This window comes from Lygodium microphyllum, chromosome 20 (assembly GCF_053477565.2).
Source record: "Lygodium microphyllum isolate KBCC chromosome 20, Lygodium_microphyllum_v1.1.10, whole genome shotgun sequence".
Taxonomy (NCBI): domain Eukaryota; kingdom Viridiplantae; phylum Streptophyta; class Polypodiopsida; order Schizaeales; family Lygodiaceae; genus Lygodium; species Lygodium microphyllum.
In genome coordinates, this window is record NC_141154.1 from 66,555,977 (window position 1) to 66,573,684 (window position 17,708).

General features: G+C 38.8%; 1 protein-coding gene across 1 annotated transcript in view; it reads right to left on the bottom strand.

Moving 5' to 3' along the window:
* Nucleotides 1-999: 999 nt before the first annotated feature.
* Nucleotides 1,000-17,708, bottom strand: part of LOC148018980 (pentatricopeptide repeat-containing protein At4g13650-like) — a 39,088-nt gene continuing 22,379 nt past the window's right edge. Inside the window, exon 4 of the mRNA XM_087701488.1 lies at nucleotides 1,000-1,366. The gene's annotated coding sequence lies outside the window, so the exon portion shown is untranslated. The remainder of the gene's footprint in view (nucleotides 1,367-17,708) is intronic.

Below are 17,708 nucleotides of genomic sequence, written 5' to 3' on the forward strand. Positions count from 1 at the left end.
TTGGCCCTACTGCCCAAATATGCAATTCTAACTAAAACTTTGGCACTAAAGTTCGAAATGCACCAATCATCTCAATGTATACTTCCAACTTGCACATTAAATTAAATAAGTAATTAATGAGACTCAATTATTGAACCCTTGCAACTAATGGGCATGTCCATGTCCTGTACAACTTATGCAACATCTTACTTTTCTAAAGAGATAAGAACTAATTACATATTAAACTTGAGCTTGAAAAAACATTCTGGTGACAAGTTGATTGCTACTTCCTATGATACATTTCACAAAAACAAGAAACACAAATGGATAAGTCGAAATATGTAATAAAAACTAAGAAATATTATATTATTACTTAGTGGTACGAAGTCCAAGGTACCGATTAGTTCCATCTACTAGTGAATACACCAAAGGCATATATCCAAATTCTACTTATGAGACTCATCAAGTTTTTCATAACAAAAACAGGTTCATTATTCTATTTAGCCTTGAATGAAGCTATATTAACTCAATTCCATGTGACACATTGAGTGTAGGACTTGTACATGTGCCCACATGCTAGTAGTTTAGGTGTCATTTCATCACTTCTTATATACTTTTCTACTCCTAATTTCAAGGTTAATATCAAATATCATCTTATGTTTTCTCTCTCCATTATGCATGGCTTGCAGTTTGCAATTGTTGTTTATTATAGATAAAGAATTTTTACTTAACCTACTATAGGCACAAAAATATAGCAGACAAACTACTACATATCCACAAACCAAAAGGACATTACCTAATTGATAATACGATTGATTTAGAAATATATGCTATATAAGACAATGTGTTATATATTGCACACTTAACTATTCTCTAAAGTAGATTGAAAATAATGCCCTATCAAATGAGATTTCAACCCTAATAAATTTTGGATTTTCCACAAGCCTATTCAGACTTAAATATCACAATAAATATACATCACAAACTACAAAAAACTAAACATCTCATAAAAGGTCAAAATATTTAACAATGTGGCATTGAACAATATTAGCTATATAAATCATCTAATACAATGTATTTTACCAATTTTTTTATAATTTTAACAACTATATGCACATAACATAAAGTTAAGCTTGAGAATTTCCACCATCACTAAGCCACAACTTGATAAGAGCATGAAGCTTCAATCCTTTATCACCCTCATCTTTTGCAACGTATCGTGTCATCTATCATAATTAGTGGAGTAAAGTGCTATGATAGAGGGCCCATCTCTCAAAGCTTCTGGTCATTGCTTCCAAACAATTTAAGGAGATGAAAACATAGTTGACCTCCTAAACTATAATGAGCCTGCACCAGTTGATGAAGGTAATTGTAAAACATTTCACCCCTGAAACAACGCATTTTACCTTGAAATGTTTCATCTCCAAAAACATCCCAAGTGAAGGCCAAATGAAACATTTGAATAAACATTAAATATACATTTTTACAAGCATCAATAATGATTTATACAAGTATTAAGACTCAAGAATCATTATATACAAGCATTTTCAATTTGCACTAATAAAAAACTTTTAACAATTATAAGCTTAAGAGTTGAGGGTCAAGATATTAAACCAAGTTCAAGCAACTTATTAGTTTAGATACACTATGAATTTGATTTATGAATCTATTAAAGACCTAAATAACACAAATCATAAATAATAAGCCATCAACATACAAATTACAAATCAAGATAAAGTTCCAAGATGAGGCTCAAGTCTTAAGAATGAAAAATTGTGATCAAAAACAAATTACAATACATGCTTCTTTAAAAAGAATAGTTCAATATCCCAAATTTTAATTCTCAATTCTCAAAAGTACTACTAATTAGTTTCTTATATCCTCATTAGAACTATCATTACTCACATTGTCACACTCAAATATACTCAAAGTCAATGTCAAAGTCTTGAGGTCTCTCCATGCACGATGATGAAGAACAAGCAATGGCTATAATAAATGACTCTATAACTTCACGATGTCGATGTGTAGAGGATTGAGTTTGATATCTCATTCTCTCAATATCCTCGCAAATATATACACATCATGATGAGTGCAATGTGAAGTGCTCATGAACCCGGAGGGGTCCACTAGGGTTTACCGTATGATACCACGTGAGGTTAAGGAAGGGGGGCTATTTAAGGGAAGAAAGGTACATTTTATCAGGTAAGGTCCCATAAATAGGGGGTAGATAAGGGATATTTTCATATATTTCTTGCACACATGTGACATCTCGTTATTACTACTAGTAAATCCCCCGTGTCATGAACCCACAATCCCTGTCATGTGCAAGAATGAGTCAAGAATATAGATAAGTAATATACTTGTTTCAAGATGTTTGGCAACTATCAACCAACTATAGCTCCAAAGCCTATCCAACAAGGAAATACCAATCTCAACCAAGGCTATCAAGTTTCCACTCTTAAAAATTCAAAAAAATGATTTTAAAAAACTCAAATTATATGATTTTTGAGTCTCCACTTTCTCTATTAATTGGACCCATCTGCTTAAAAACTTTGAAATGTTGCATTGTTGCAAATTACCAATACATAAATTCCCAAATTACTCATTGATTCTAAGCACTCGCGCAAATTGGATCTCCCACATTTGGATGCAAGTCAATTTAATTATAGATGAAAATCTTCTTCACATCTATTATGATTTCTTAGATTTGCAGTAAGTCCCTTTCTTCAATGGTTAAGATTTAATGTCATGGTTCTCAAGACGATTGAAAACCCTAATTATCATAAGTAGATCTAAATCCAACAAATCAATAGTTGTTAAAATAAGAGAGAAACAATTATTTCCAAACAATGTCAAAATCATGTCGTCTACTATCCCCAATTTTAAATTCTTAAAGTCCTTGGAATCAAAAAGTATAGAAACTTTTCCCAACTTTCAGTCTAGGACCTTAAATCGTTTACATTCGTTCAAAAGACCAAAAGTCATATGCAAGGGGGTATTCAACATCCCTAAGCAAGATCTATCTCTAACCACCCAATTGATACTTGTCCACACAACTTCTACCAATATCCCCCACTATCCAAGCTAGGATTATTAATCACAATGACATACATTCAACTTAATCTCACATATGCACCTCACATATGCACAAACCCATGATAGACTTCTCCCCTGATAACCACACAATCATCCTCAGTTGTCTATTGGCAACACAAAGGTATCAATTACCACAAGAAATACATGCAACATTATAATCAAATAATATGTGCATCTACTGCTTAACCATATGCATGCCCTTTACATGTCTAAGATTTGAACCACTTACACCTCTTACAAACCACACAAATGAATCATAACAATTGTCAAAACCAATGGTAATGTACCAAGACACCACTTTGATCAAACCAAGGCAAAGTGATACCAGCACCTAATATGAACACTTGCCTCAAACTAAGACAAATCCCACGTCACCCAAATCATATATGTCACAAATAACCCATGCCAAAGTATATCGTCTATATATCAAAATGTAACTTATGTTTTTTTTTTTTTTTGCATCACCTGTAAATGTATATTCGCGCCACCCATGTATCCCATATCTTGCAAATGACATCATGTCTCAATATACATTCCATGTATTCTATACATGCCTTGTAAAAGTATAGTTATGGTACAAGTTATATACCCATCTACATATCAAACCATGATTGTTGGGACACTAAAATAGTGATCCTAAAGGCAAATATGCTATCAACAATATCCTAGATGCAAACTAAGTACCTCTAAGATCCACTCGATGTATCAATTTTCCATCACAAAAAGAATGGAAATGCAACCTTTCCCTTTAGCATTACACAATACTTCTAACTCTATGCTTTGTTGAACTTAAATGAGCACAATCCAAAGTCGACCCCAACTAAAACACATCAAGGTAATATACAACACTAACTATAATCTACCTAATACTCTCCTACATCCATTCATATCTATAGATAAAACAATCCTAGGACTTCATTGAATAACGCATGGAAACTTTACCCCTAACCTTAGTTGGCCAAAAACCCACATTACATTCTAAGCATTTTAATGTTTTTTAGCCAATGACCTAAAGGGCTTGCTGGTCTATGCTAGCTCTCTGCGCATGCGTTCCAAATGTGTTCAAATCCTAGGGATGGACAAGTTGTATACCTCACCCATATGGGGGGTTCTTGGCACCTTTTTAAAAAACATATTACCAAAAAAAAAAACAATGTTCAAATTGCTTTTTAAGTCATAGTAGGTAATTTTGAAGACTTGCATTGATTGTTACTATTGCTTTCTTTGGCATATATATCACCCATAATACTCCAAAGATGCTCGATTATCAAATAACTAGCATGATGTGATAATATATATGTAGTTATTGTTTAAAGAGTTGGGGTTAATCCCCAAGCTTCTCCCAACAAGACACTCTAAGAGCAAGATTGTTTGTCTTTTGCCATTTATCTTGTGGATTGCATATTCACATTTCCCATATAGGCTGAGGTCATCCTTAATACTATTTTGTATAGCAAATATTCAACTCTCTCCCTCTTAGTAATATCTCCACCTTGACAACAATATCAAATCTATAAACTAAAGAGTCTTTTCTCCACACAAGGTGAAGAATACGCACAACATAATGGATAGGAAGTCGAAACCAATTCCATCTATGCTAAAATACTCGAGATATATAAATACCTTGCACAAAATACAATTGAAAGATGCAACAATCAAAACTTGTAAGTCATGAATATTCAATAATTATTGCGATACTAATGTAAAATATCACATTGTCAAGATATCATAAATAATAACTAATAATATGTTAACTCGTCTTTTCTTACTTGTCAATTGATAATGCAATGCAGTTCCAAATAGCATTGTGAAGCCTCCATATGAACTCATATAAAAGGCTCATGTCAACTCAATCACTATAACACTAGCACTTTAGAAAGTAACATACACCATAATCTATCTACATCTATTTGAAACTCATTGTTATAAATTGTGTGTGTCATATCTATGACTTCCAAAGCAAATAATTTTAACCAATTCAACCACTCCTAATCCACTACTATGTGCTTCAAAGCATTCTTGCACTTCACCACCAACCTAAGATTAATCATGTATTTTTTTAAATGAATGATGCATGCCTATAATTCATAAATTAATGAGGATTATGGCTCATACTTCAACTTGCAATTCATATACCTGCAGTTGGAGTGAAGCCCTTTGGTTTTTCCTCACCCATAGCCTTTACCCAACATTTTCACGAGATCTCAAAGCCTTAAACAAGTTGCTTAATATTTTGATACTCTTTTTGCATTAGTTGGTGCTAGAAAGTAATGTACACCATAATCTATATGCATCTATCTGAAACTCATTGTTATAAATTGTGTGAGTCATATCTATGACTTCCAAAGCAAATAATTTTAACCAATCCAACCACTCCTAATCCACTACCATACGCTTCAAAGCATTCTTGCACTTCACCACCAACCTAAGATTAATCGTGTATTTTTTAACATGAATGATGCATGCCTATAATTCATAAATTAATGAGGATTATGGCTCATACTTCAACTTGCAATTCATATACCTACAATTGGAGTGAAGCCCTTTGGTTTTTCCTCACCCATAGCCTTTACCCAACATTTTCATGAGATCTCAAAGCCTTAAACAAATTGCTTAATATTTTGATACTCTTTTTGCATTAGTTGGTTCCAAAGGTAAAAGTTGTAATAAGTTATGTTTGACAGGTACTAGGTGGTACCTGTTAGAGATTGGCATTCCCTAGATAGGCAAGTGCAGCAGGCAATCCACATGTTAGATAACGTCAGCAAGTGACTTACTCGACAAGAGAAATGTGTCAAGTCGAACAGAGGGGCTACAATCGAACTATGCAAGTTGGATTGTTTTCTATCAAATCAATTGCATTTAATGCAACCGACCTACATTATTTGTGGGCCTATCTATTGGCCCCAATTTCCACACTCTTTTACAATTGTGCTCTCAGTTTTCAAGCTACAAATAGTGAAGACTACCCTCGGGATTCACGAAGAGAGATCTTCAAGGTGGAGACATACGCAAGCATTCTCTCTACACCCGTGAATATACATGCATCCTTACACAACATTCTTTATTACAGAATTTTTGTGTTTCACTGTCTCTCTCCCTCTCTCTCTCCTCTCTCTGTTCACTATTTGTCTTGGTCATACGCTTTCGCACTACTTCACTCTGACATGGTATCAAAGCATTGAAGGATTGACCAAGGGTGGACCTACCTAAAGAGAATATTTCAGTGTGACACAAGGTTGCATTTTTTTACCATTCAAGGGCGAGCAAGAGGGCTGCGCATCAGAACAAGGCTAAGGCAAGCGCAGGCGTGCGAGAAAGGAGAAGATTTACTGAACCTGCTACTGGTTTTTGTTGTCAGAGAGAAAAGAAGGCTGTATTTTGGGCCTTCAAGTGCGGATTTTATCTTTTCATCTGGAGAGTGAAGGAGTGAGACGAGCGGCGAAGAGCCCTAGTAGGCTGCATTCACACAGCCAGAGGGGGCTACTTTTTGTGTTTTGTATAGGCATTGTAGGTGAAAATGTCTTTAGGCTGCATTCACACAGCCAGAGGGGGCTACTTTTTGTGTTTTGTATAGGCATTATAGGTGAAGATGTTTTCTAAGCCTCAGATAGGCGATCATGGAATGGAAGGTGCCGGTGTTACCGGCTCTTCCATCAGATCAAAAGTTTGATGGCAAGAACTAGAGCATCTGGCGGGTTATGATGCTTGCCATTTTAGAGTCTTATGATTTAGTGGAGCTTGTTACAGTGGCTATTCATCATCGTCCTTCTCGAGACAAGTCCATACTCTCTTCTAGTGATCAGATGGAGTTGGCAAAGGCTCGAGTACACTGGGACAAACTCAATGCTCCCATTCGCTTGTTTTTATTTCTCTCATGCAATACAATTGTCATCTTTCATGCTGAGCATTTATTGATGGCCCGAGAGATATGGTTGGAGCTTAATCAGATGTACAATCATATGACCGTCATGAAACGAGTTTCTTTGGAAGTACAGATGAAGACCATGAGTATCAACAAGTCATCTTCTATGCGGGAGCATATTAACAAGCTAAGGCAGCTTCAAATGCAAGTACAAAACGCACGTAAGGTAATCACTTATAAAGACATGAGTTGGTTTCTATGGTCTTGGACCAAGAGGAGCAGTTGAAAGGGACCAATGCTTCTAAATCTAAGGCCTTGGTCAATTCTCTCAAAAAAAGGACCAAAAGCAAGAGGCCAACAAATCCCAGAAGGACGAGGAAAAGGAGTCCACTTGTCACGTCTGTGGCAAGACAAGTCACTGGAAGAAGGATTGCCCCGACAAGGAGAAGGAAAAGGAGGAGGAGAAATCTTCGAAGGATTCCAGAGCGGTGGTTGCTCTCTCATCAGCTTCTTTCCTCCACCTAGAGGTGCTTGAGGAATCGACCTTGATAGCTTAGGATGCTACATTGATGGCCCCATACACTCGTGAGTGGATTGTTGACAATGGTGCCTCACGGCACATGACCCCTTCTTTAGCAAGTATTGCTCATTTGCGGCCTTCGCATGGCTAGATTCTCATTCGTGATAGTTCGTCTATTCCTATTGAAGGACAAGTGACAAGCATCTTATTCCAAATGGGCAAGGTGGTGCCCATATATCTAAGGCGCTTTATGTGCTGGCCTTGCGATACCATCTACTTTCGGTGCACAAGATTTATGCCCTCCCTCTTTTGGTTGATTTTGATGTGGATTCTTTTCGAATTCTTAATCGTGGATCGAGATAGATCCTTTCTTCAGGATATGAGGAGTATGTAGTCTATAGGTTGCGGTCTTCTTCTACCTTGACTTCTTCTCTTCTTACCTCTCAAACTCAGTCCGAGCTTTGGCAAGCTCAATTTGGCCACCTTAACTATGATCCATTTGGCATGCTCCGTTTGAAAAGCTTATTTGAGGTTTGCCGAATATTGTAGTGAGCAAGCAACCTTGTGTATCCTGCATCCGTGGGAAGCAAACTCGTGGTGTTATTCCCAGCAAGGCTTCAAGGAGGTCTTCAATACCCTTGGTGCTTGTTTCTACTGATCTTTGTGAACCAATGCGAACTGAGTCCCTTCAAGGGAGCTGATGTAAGGATTTCGGAGCTGAGAGTGAAGGTGCAGAGAGTTAAGAGCAGTAGAGTAAGAGAGTGAGCACGAAGTTGATGTTCGGTACAAAGACTAGCGTACCACTTTTAGGTCTTAAATATATATATAAAGTACAAGTGAAGGGTGCATTCACACTCACACACTCCAACTCAGTAAAAAGGTACAGTGAGCCTTTATTCCCAACAACCTCCCACCTAAAGGCAATGTGCCTAAAGGTAGAGGAAAGAATCAACTAAGCCTATGTATGTACAAAGCTGAAAGACACGTATACTATCCAATCCCCATCATCTGGTGGCACTGAGTAAACCGCTCGGCTGGAAGACTCTTCGTAAGGTTTGTAGAATTATCATTTGTATGTACCTTAACAAGCTCAATGTCTTTGTTGTCAAGTACATCCTTGATAAAGTGATACTTACATGTATGTGCTTTGTCTTTGCATGAAAGATAGGATTCCGTGCTAGCATGATAGCACTCCTGACTATCACAATGGAGGATAGGAACCTCTATAATCCCAAGCTCTCTCACCATACGTGAAAGCCATAAATTTGCCTCTGTAGTAGACAATGCAACACACTTTTGCAGCCTAGATATCCAAGAGATTGCTCCTTCTGTGAACATGAACACATATCCTAAAGTAGACTTCGTATAGTCAAGATGGCCAGCATAGGCTGCATCCATGAAACCGACAACAGATGACTTCTGCTTACCAAAGCAAATACGCAAATTCTTCGTGCCCTTAAGGTATCTCATGATACCCTTCACTACTTCCCAATGCTTTTTGCTAACATATGCAATGTATCTGCTAACCACTCCCACCGCAAATGCAATGTCAGGACGTGTAGCAACCATACCATATATCAAGCTACCAACAGCTGAAGCATAGGGTATCTTGGCCATTTCAGCCTTTACATCATCTGATGGAGGGTTGTCATCTGCACTAAGTTTCACATATGGAGGCAATGGTACACTAATAGCTTTCCCCTCTCCATATTGAAATGTTGTAGAACTTTCGTAATACACTCCTGTTGTGACAAAGAAAGAAGACCCTTTGATCTGTCTCTAAGTATACACATGCCAAGAATGTGATTTGTCTCACCAAGATCTTTCATATCAAAGCTATTGTGTAAACTCTACTTCAAGGAGTCCAAGGCATGAACATCCTTGCCTGCAATTAGCATGTCATCCACATACAGAACCAAGAGAAGAAGGCTGCCATCTGCTACCTTCTTGGTATATAAGCAGCGATCAACTTGAGAACGACGAAATCCCTGAGATTGCATGAATGTATCAAATTTGTGATACCATTCTCATGGTGTCTGCTTCAATCCGTACAGACTTTTGTTGAGTTTACATACCATGTGCTCTTTTCCCTTTGCAACAAAACCGTCAAACTGTTGCATATAGATTTCCTCATGCAGATCACCATGTAAGAAGGCAGTTTTTACATCCATTTGTATGAGTTCTATGTCCTCAGATGCAACCAAGCCCAAGATGGTTTGCAAAGTAGTCATTTTGACTATAGGAGAAAAGATTTCAACAAAATCAATTCCATGTTTTTGCTTGTATCCTTTAGCAACCAGGTGTACCTTGTACTTTGGTAAAGAACCATAAGTGAGTTTCATTTTGTAAACCCATTTGCAGGATAGCATTTTTTTCCTTTTGGTAAATGTACCAAATCCCAAGTGCCATTCTTCATGAGAGATTCCATCTCTAATAGCACTGCTTTTTGCCATTTGTTACTATCCTGTTTGTCCATTGCTTCTTGGAAGCATGACAATTCACCACAATCTATTAACATGACATAATCAGCCACATAGTTTACACCAGGAACAAATCTATTTGGCTGTTTTTGCACTCTGGTTAACCGATGGACCTAGTGGTCAAAATGTGATGGATGTTCAACCTACAAATCTGCAATAACAGCTTGTTGTTCTGTAGGTTCAGCATATTGTATAGCTTGTTCATATTGTTCCAGGTGCAAATGTTCTTGCTGAATTTGTGGGACATCATGAGCAAGATCCTGCTAATCATTTTCAGCATCATTCCTTGCATTTTCAGGGACATTTTCAGCAAGCATTTACTACTGTCTAACGGGCATTCTTTGTTGTCCTATTGGTACATCCTCCCAAAATATAACCCTTCTGGCCTTCTCTGTTCTTTCAGGTTGTTTGTGCATACAATCTCCCGGAAGATGACATCATTGCTGTGTACTACTTTTCTTTTCTCGAGATCCCATAATCTATATCCCATTTCACCTTCATCACCATATCCTAAGAAAATACATTTACAGGACTTTGGCTCAAGTTTGTTGCATTCTTCCTTCCGTATGTGCACAAATGCCTTTCAGCCAAACACTTTCAAGTGTGCATACGAAGGTGGCTTGCCCAACCACGTTTCTTAAGGGACTCCCCCCCCCCCCAAAAAACCTGTTTGGTGACCGATTAATCAAGTGTACAGCTGTCATAGCAACCTCTACCACCATTGTAAGGAACTTGTCTTGAATGATCCTATTCATACGCTTTGCAACACCATTTTGGGGTGGATTATGAGGAGCAATAAGCTCCCTTTTAATCCCTTGACTATCACAAATGTTTTGAAAGGCTTTGGACACATATTCCCCACCATTGTCAAAGCAAAGGCATTTTGGCATCTTGCTAGTCTGATTTTCAGCAAGTGCCATGAAATTTTTTAATTTATCCAAGGCCCTGTATTTGCAACGGATTGAATAAACCCATTCTTTGCGTGTGGCATCATCAACAAAGGTAATGAAATACTTCTTCCTCCCTAAAGATAATCCTAGCATTTGACATGCATTTGAATGTACCAACTCTAAGAGAGAAGACTTTAGAGAAAGAGATTTTTTGTGTGACGTTTAAGCATGTTTACCATAAATACATTGATTGTCCGGTTCAAAATCAACATATCTCAAAGACGGTAAATAACCCAAATGAGAGAGCACTTTCATTCCAGATCGACTCGTGTCCCAACCGGCTATGCCACAAGAAACGCTTGGCTGCTCAATCATGGCAACAACATGGTCACGCACACTAGATACATACAAAGGATACAATGTATCACTTTTGGACCCCTTGGCAACAATGCGGAAGCCCTTATAGATTTTTCATTTGCTATCCCCAAAGGTGGTGTGATAGTCTTCATCATCTTGAGCTGAGGTACATGTCTCACATTATGCAAAATAAACACGGAGCCATGCTGAAATTGCAGTTTCACACTGCCAATGACTGCAACTTTACATGCATAGTTATCCCCCAAGTGGACAACACCACATACACCACCATTGTAGTCAGAGAACCACTCATGATGTGGTGTGACATGAAAGGACGCACCTGAATCGAGTATCCAAGTATGCATATCATCCTTAGAATCTACAATCAATGCATGTGCATCCAAAGAAGAAGCAAGAACTACATCACCATCACTGTCATTATCATGAGTGACTACATTAACCTCTTCTATTTTCACATTGCTCTTTTTGGCAAGTTGGTTGTCCTTATTTTCAACCTTGTTGGCTTCATTGTTTTTGTTTTTACCTTGCGCTTTCTTCAGTTGAAAGCAATCCCCTTTGTAGTTCCCTTTATTGCCTCAATGATGGCAATCCATATTTTTTCCACGAAATTTACTGAGTGCTCTGTTTTCAGAACTGCTCTTATGCTGAAATCTACCTCTAGTGTGTAATGCATTTGAAGACTTATTTGCTAAGTTATTTTGCCTATTGAGTTTTTCAATTAGCAAGGAACTCTCCACATCAAAGTATAACAGCTGAGCATTCGAATTACTCAAAGGTATCTTGAAAGTATCCCAACTTTCAGGTAGAGTGCATAGCAAGAAGGTAGCTTTGAACTCTTCATCAATATGGAAATCCAAAGCAATCCGCTAACTGAAAGTTGAGTTAAACTCATTCAAATGTATAGACATGGCCGTACCCTCTTTCATGCAAAAGTCCATCTGTTTTTTCAGCCAATAAACCTTGTTGGCTGCACTTTTCTAGGCATACAATTCTTCAAGCCTTTGCCACACTGCATATGCTGAATTCAGCTTCTCAATGTTGAAGAGCAAGTTGTCTGACACTGAGAGCTCAATGGTAGAGCAAGCAAGCTTGTCCAAGTCATCCCACTCGTCTTGTTCCATGTCTGCTGGTTTGATTCCCTTTGTTTTGATGAGCTTTACATGTTTCTTATGCACCACGACATTGTAGCATTGTTTTTGCCAAATTGCAAAATTATGTGCACCCTCAATCTTCTTAATGTGCAAAAGATTACTACTGTCACTGTTTCCAGCCATAATTTGCAGTCCCAAATTAACTCATCAGTCACCAAAGGCAAGCTCAAATGTGACACAAGTGACCACAATACACAAGAGTACCAACCAGCAATGAAAATTCCAAGATTGCAAAAATTTCAGATTTGCAAATAGATTTTCAGAATTAAAAATTGTATTTTGCTACATTCCTCAAGTTAGAGACCAAGCCACCAGTTACATGTGAAATCCCCAAAATTTCATTGCAATTTCTGCTCCAAAGGCATTCTCGAGCACAAATTTGACAGTTTGGATCAAAAGCTCCAAAATTTTAGAGGATAATCCATCCATATTGCATCAATACACGTGTTAGATTACGGGAGATAGATTTCTTCAGACTGATGGAAGCACGAGTGTTCTTCACCTCCCAGCCACGCCTAGATAAGTGCTGGCCTTCAAGCTTATCTCTTTGCCAGCCGTCAACTTGCTGGAGTCCTACTATTTCTGGACTCCCTTACTCTCTAGGCTCCCCTTGACCCCGTTCGGGCGCCCAAGAGCCCGGACGGTCATTCTCGTGCATGTTCCCCTAAATTTACCTTAATGTAACATTAAATATCCCTTTTAATGTCACATTCCCCACTTATGACCTTAATGTGACATTAAATATCCCTTTTAATGTCACATTAATGTCACAACACGTACCCAAGTGCATATGCCAAACATTTGTTGCACAAATTGATGAAATTCTGCAAAAGCTCCAATTTTCTCGGGTCTGATGTGCACAAATTTCAGTGATTTTTTTATTTTAATCACTAAAATGTGAAAAGCCCCAAAATTTCATGGACAAATGTGCACAGATTTTGCAATTTCTGAGTCAAATTGTCTAGTTCTACCATTAAAGTCCCCAAATCCGAGAAAAACCCCAATTTTTCAGGTCAGGCTAGCACACTATGCATGTGTGCGCAAACACCCAATTGTGGGAGGGAAATAAATTTGAAACAAATATTTAAAAAATGACAACGTTGACTGTCGAATCAAATTCATGACCCGCCTAGTCACGGGTGACATGTCGAACATGTCACCGCCTGTCCAGTCGGAGCGCCCACTGAGACCTTCTCATCTGTGCTAAGCCTGGTCGCGTGCAAGTCCCGTTTGGCCTACGTCAACCTATCGCCTGCAACAGGCGCTCATAAAGATGCCGCCCATCCCCTGTTTGCTACACCTACTAATCCAACTGTCTCTCTTGCACCTCCTAACGCTAATAATTGCTGCCGACACCTCTCACTTGAGGTTGCGTGACTAACCTGTCCAACTTCGAGAAGTGTGCACTCCTTGTGCTCTGATACCAGTTTGATGTAAGGATTTTGGAGCTGAGAGTGAAGGTGCAAAGAGTTGAGAGCAGTAGAGAGAGAGTGAGCAAAATACTTGATGTTCAGTACAAAGACTAGTGTACCATTTTTAGGTTTTGAATATGTATATAAAGTACAACAAGTGAAGGGTGCATTCACACCTGAACTCAGTAAAAAGGCACGGTGAGCCTTTATTCCCAACACGAGCTTGTATTTCATGCTCATTGTGGATGATTATAGCAAGATGACATGGTCTTGCAATCAGATAAGAGCTGAGAATTTGTTTCTAATGAGATTGCTTGTTTTTGTGCAAATCGTGGTATTCACTAGGAGTTTGCCAATACAAACATCCCTCAAGAGAATGGCATATTGGAGTGGAAGAATCGCAGTGTGATCAAGATGGCTCGTACCATGATGGAGGATCCTCAGACACCTCAATGCCTATGAGCTAAGACTATGGCTACTACAGTTCACATCCTTAATCGATCCCCTACTTCCGTTGTTGTTGTTGGTATGACCCCTTATGAGGCATACTTTGGGTCTAAGCCAAATATTTCTTATTTCATGGTTTTTGGATGTGATGCCTATGTTCACATCTCGAACACACAGCGTGATAAATTTGAAGCGGCTTCCAAAAGATAGGTGTTTTTGGACTATAGCTCACAATCTCAAGGCTACCAATTGTATCATCACGTTAAGAGAGATGTCTACACGAGTCGTGATGTTTAGTTCGTGGAAGTTCCAACCTCAGAGGGGAGTGAGAAACACCTTGTTCTTGGAGATTCTAATGCAAACTGGGCGCTAGTGACTGTTCCTCTAGAGTCTATGCCCCTAGAGGACTCTTCTTCGAATGAGAAGCTTAGTTCTCAGCCACCAAACTCACCAATTGTGCCCCAGCTATCAGTGGACCTTTCACAAACTTCAACAAATGGCAAGCGACGAGGTGAGATCTGACCTTGTTAGGCTCGTGACACTCTTCGTGATGCAAGGATTGAGGGGGTCTATGAGGAGTAGCAACTGCAGGATGTCCTGAGGCATTCTCAAAGGAACTAGGCACACCACACCGAGCTTTTTTACACTAATTACTGTTTGATAACTCGTATCATACAGAAACAGAATCCCACCTCCGTGAAGGAGGCTTTACAGCATGATCATTGGCAAAGAGCGATGAAGCAGGAGCTGCAGTCAATTGAGAGAAATGGCACTTGATACCTTGTGCCGAAGCCTCCTCATAATTTCATTGAAGTCAAATGGGTCTTCAAGACCAAGTACCACAGTGATGGCACATTGAACAAGCACAAGGCCTACCTTGTTGCTAAAGGTTTTGCACAATGCCAAAGCATTGATTTCCATGATACTTTTGCCCTTACAGCTCAAATGGCTACTATTCGCACAATTCTTGCCTTGTCTAGCCATAGTGTCATGGACATGCCATGATAAAGTGTACAAATTAATTCTTGCTCATGTCATATGAATCCACACCCCATGCGAACGCATCCTTACTAGGACATCCTTGAGCCAGCCATGCAAACCCACCCTTGAAATGTCATCATACAACCTTCTAGAAGATATGCCATGTCATCGCTTGTATCATCGATGAAGTCATCATGGAATATTCTAGAAGATCTTTAGCCGCCCTCCAACACCTATGAAAGGAGGGGCTTGCCATAGAGCTCCTCAATCTTGCCAATGCCAATCTTGGGGACTCAAGGAGTCGAGACCTCTAAGTAAGTAACTTCGAGTTCCAGTTCTAGTTCTTATCTAGTCTTGTCTTGTCTTCCATTATATTTATGTTGTCTTGTCACCTTGTAATTTCGTAGTACGAGATCTTATCTAGTACTATCTTGTATCTTGTTCATCCCTGTCGAGGGAGATCTTGTAATTCTGATATCTTGTATCCATACCTATGGTCCCCGATTGTGGGATCATTCATGTCCTATCGAGTCCTATTGTCTATATCTACGGTCCTGGGTTGTGGGATTTTCTATATCTTATTATTATTGTAGCTTGTGCCCTGCGGGATTATCTTGTAATCAAAATTCTTATAACAAAGCTTACATCTAGTCTAGTACTCCCATAATAGTTTGGCAAGACTGCTTTCTAGCCCTGCTGAGCACCATGGAGGCAACCCTTGAAAGAATTGTGGCCTCCCTCCAAAACCTCCAATCACAAATTCAAGACTTGAATGAACGACAATTGCAACTTCAAATAGCACACCTTACACATCTAGATTTTGCGCTTCAAGAGATGCAAGACCAAATCCAAGACTTCTTGAACAATAGAGGAAGTAATCAGATGATTCCACATGTTTATCAACCCCCAACAAGAGAACCCAAGGTCAACATGCCAAAGAAGTTCAATGACTATTCAAAGTTCAAGGGATTCCTGCAACAATTAAAGCTCTATATCCGCATGCGACCAGATAGGTATCCAAATTATGCTTCCAAGGTGGTCAAGCTTTATCATGGTTCGCCCTAATTTTTTAAAAAAATATGCCAGTACTTCATAACTACGAGACATTTCTTTGTGAGCTTACTTCCACATTTGGAGATGCAGACACTTGTCAAGTAGCAAAAACAAAAATTCGGAAGCTACGCCAAGGTAAACACCCTGCCTCTACTTATGCATTTGAATTTAGGTAATTAATTTGTGACCTCACTTGGCATGAGAAGTATTTTATCAACCAATTCAGATGGGGTCTTCAAGATGATATTAAGGATCTCATGCTTACTATGTCTGAGAAAAAAACACTCAAATGATTATATCACACAAGCCATCCAGTGTGATAATAGATTGTTCGAGAGGCAACAAAACAGGCGAGAAGAATTAAGGCCTCGCCAATGGAACCCAACCCCAATCAAAGATCCAATTAGAGAAGAAACCAAGTAAGAACCGATGCAAATAGATAATACCAAATTCCAGTCCTTGACCCCACAAGAAAAGCAAAGATGAAGAGAGAATTGTCTATGCCTATATTGTGGAAGCCCTAGGCACATCGTCCTAAATTACCCAAATAAGAGGACAAGAACCCGGAGTGTTGTTACAATCATCCTCAAGCAGGAAAACAAGAATGTTCACTTATAAATGAGACCGTAAAACTGGACCTTGATATGAGAAAGAGTCTCTTGATCCCAGCCACATCCATGGAAACTTTCCTTGTCACTATCCAAATGATCTTGCCAAGAAAAAGTGGCTTTGTGAATAGATACCAGATTCCAGTACTCCAAAAGACCAATCCTACACCAGCTGAAGTCATGGATGGAAGACCCCTAGTATCTGGAGATATTACCAAAGAAACCCGACCACTCATGGTAATTCTTGGCAATCACAAATCTCGTGTATACTTTAATGTCATATCTAGTCCCACAAATCCAATCAACCTTGGGATGTCGTGGCTAAAGAAACACAACCCAAAAATTGATTGGGTTAAGCAAAAGATTACACGTCGTGAAAATCAAGGAAAGTCGGTACATCTAAGAGCCAAAGCCTTTAGGTACACAGGAAGGAAGGAACCAACCTACATGATATATCATATACCAGCTCAAGAATCTAGTAAGAATGAGTCAATCAAGCTACCGAGCCAGTATCAAGAATTCCAAGATGTCTTTGAAAAAAAGAATGCAGATCTCTTGCCTGAACACTGACCATGTGATTGTGCTCTAGATATCCATGAGGAGACTCAACCACCTTTTGGACCCATCTATAGGCTATTCCCTAATGAACTAGCTGAACTATGCAAGAACGTTTATGAGAACTTAGCCAAGGGTTCCATTAAGCACTCGAAGTCTCCTGCTAGAGCCCCAATCTTGTTCATGAAGAAAAAAGACAGGTCACTTCGAATGTTTGTGGATTATCGAGGACTCAACAAGATAACAGTCAAGAATCAATACCCTTTTCCATTAATGCCAAAGCTCTTGGAATG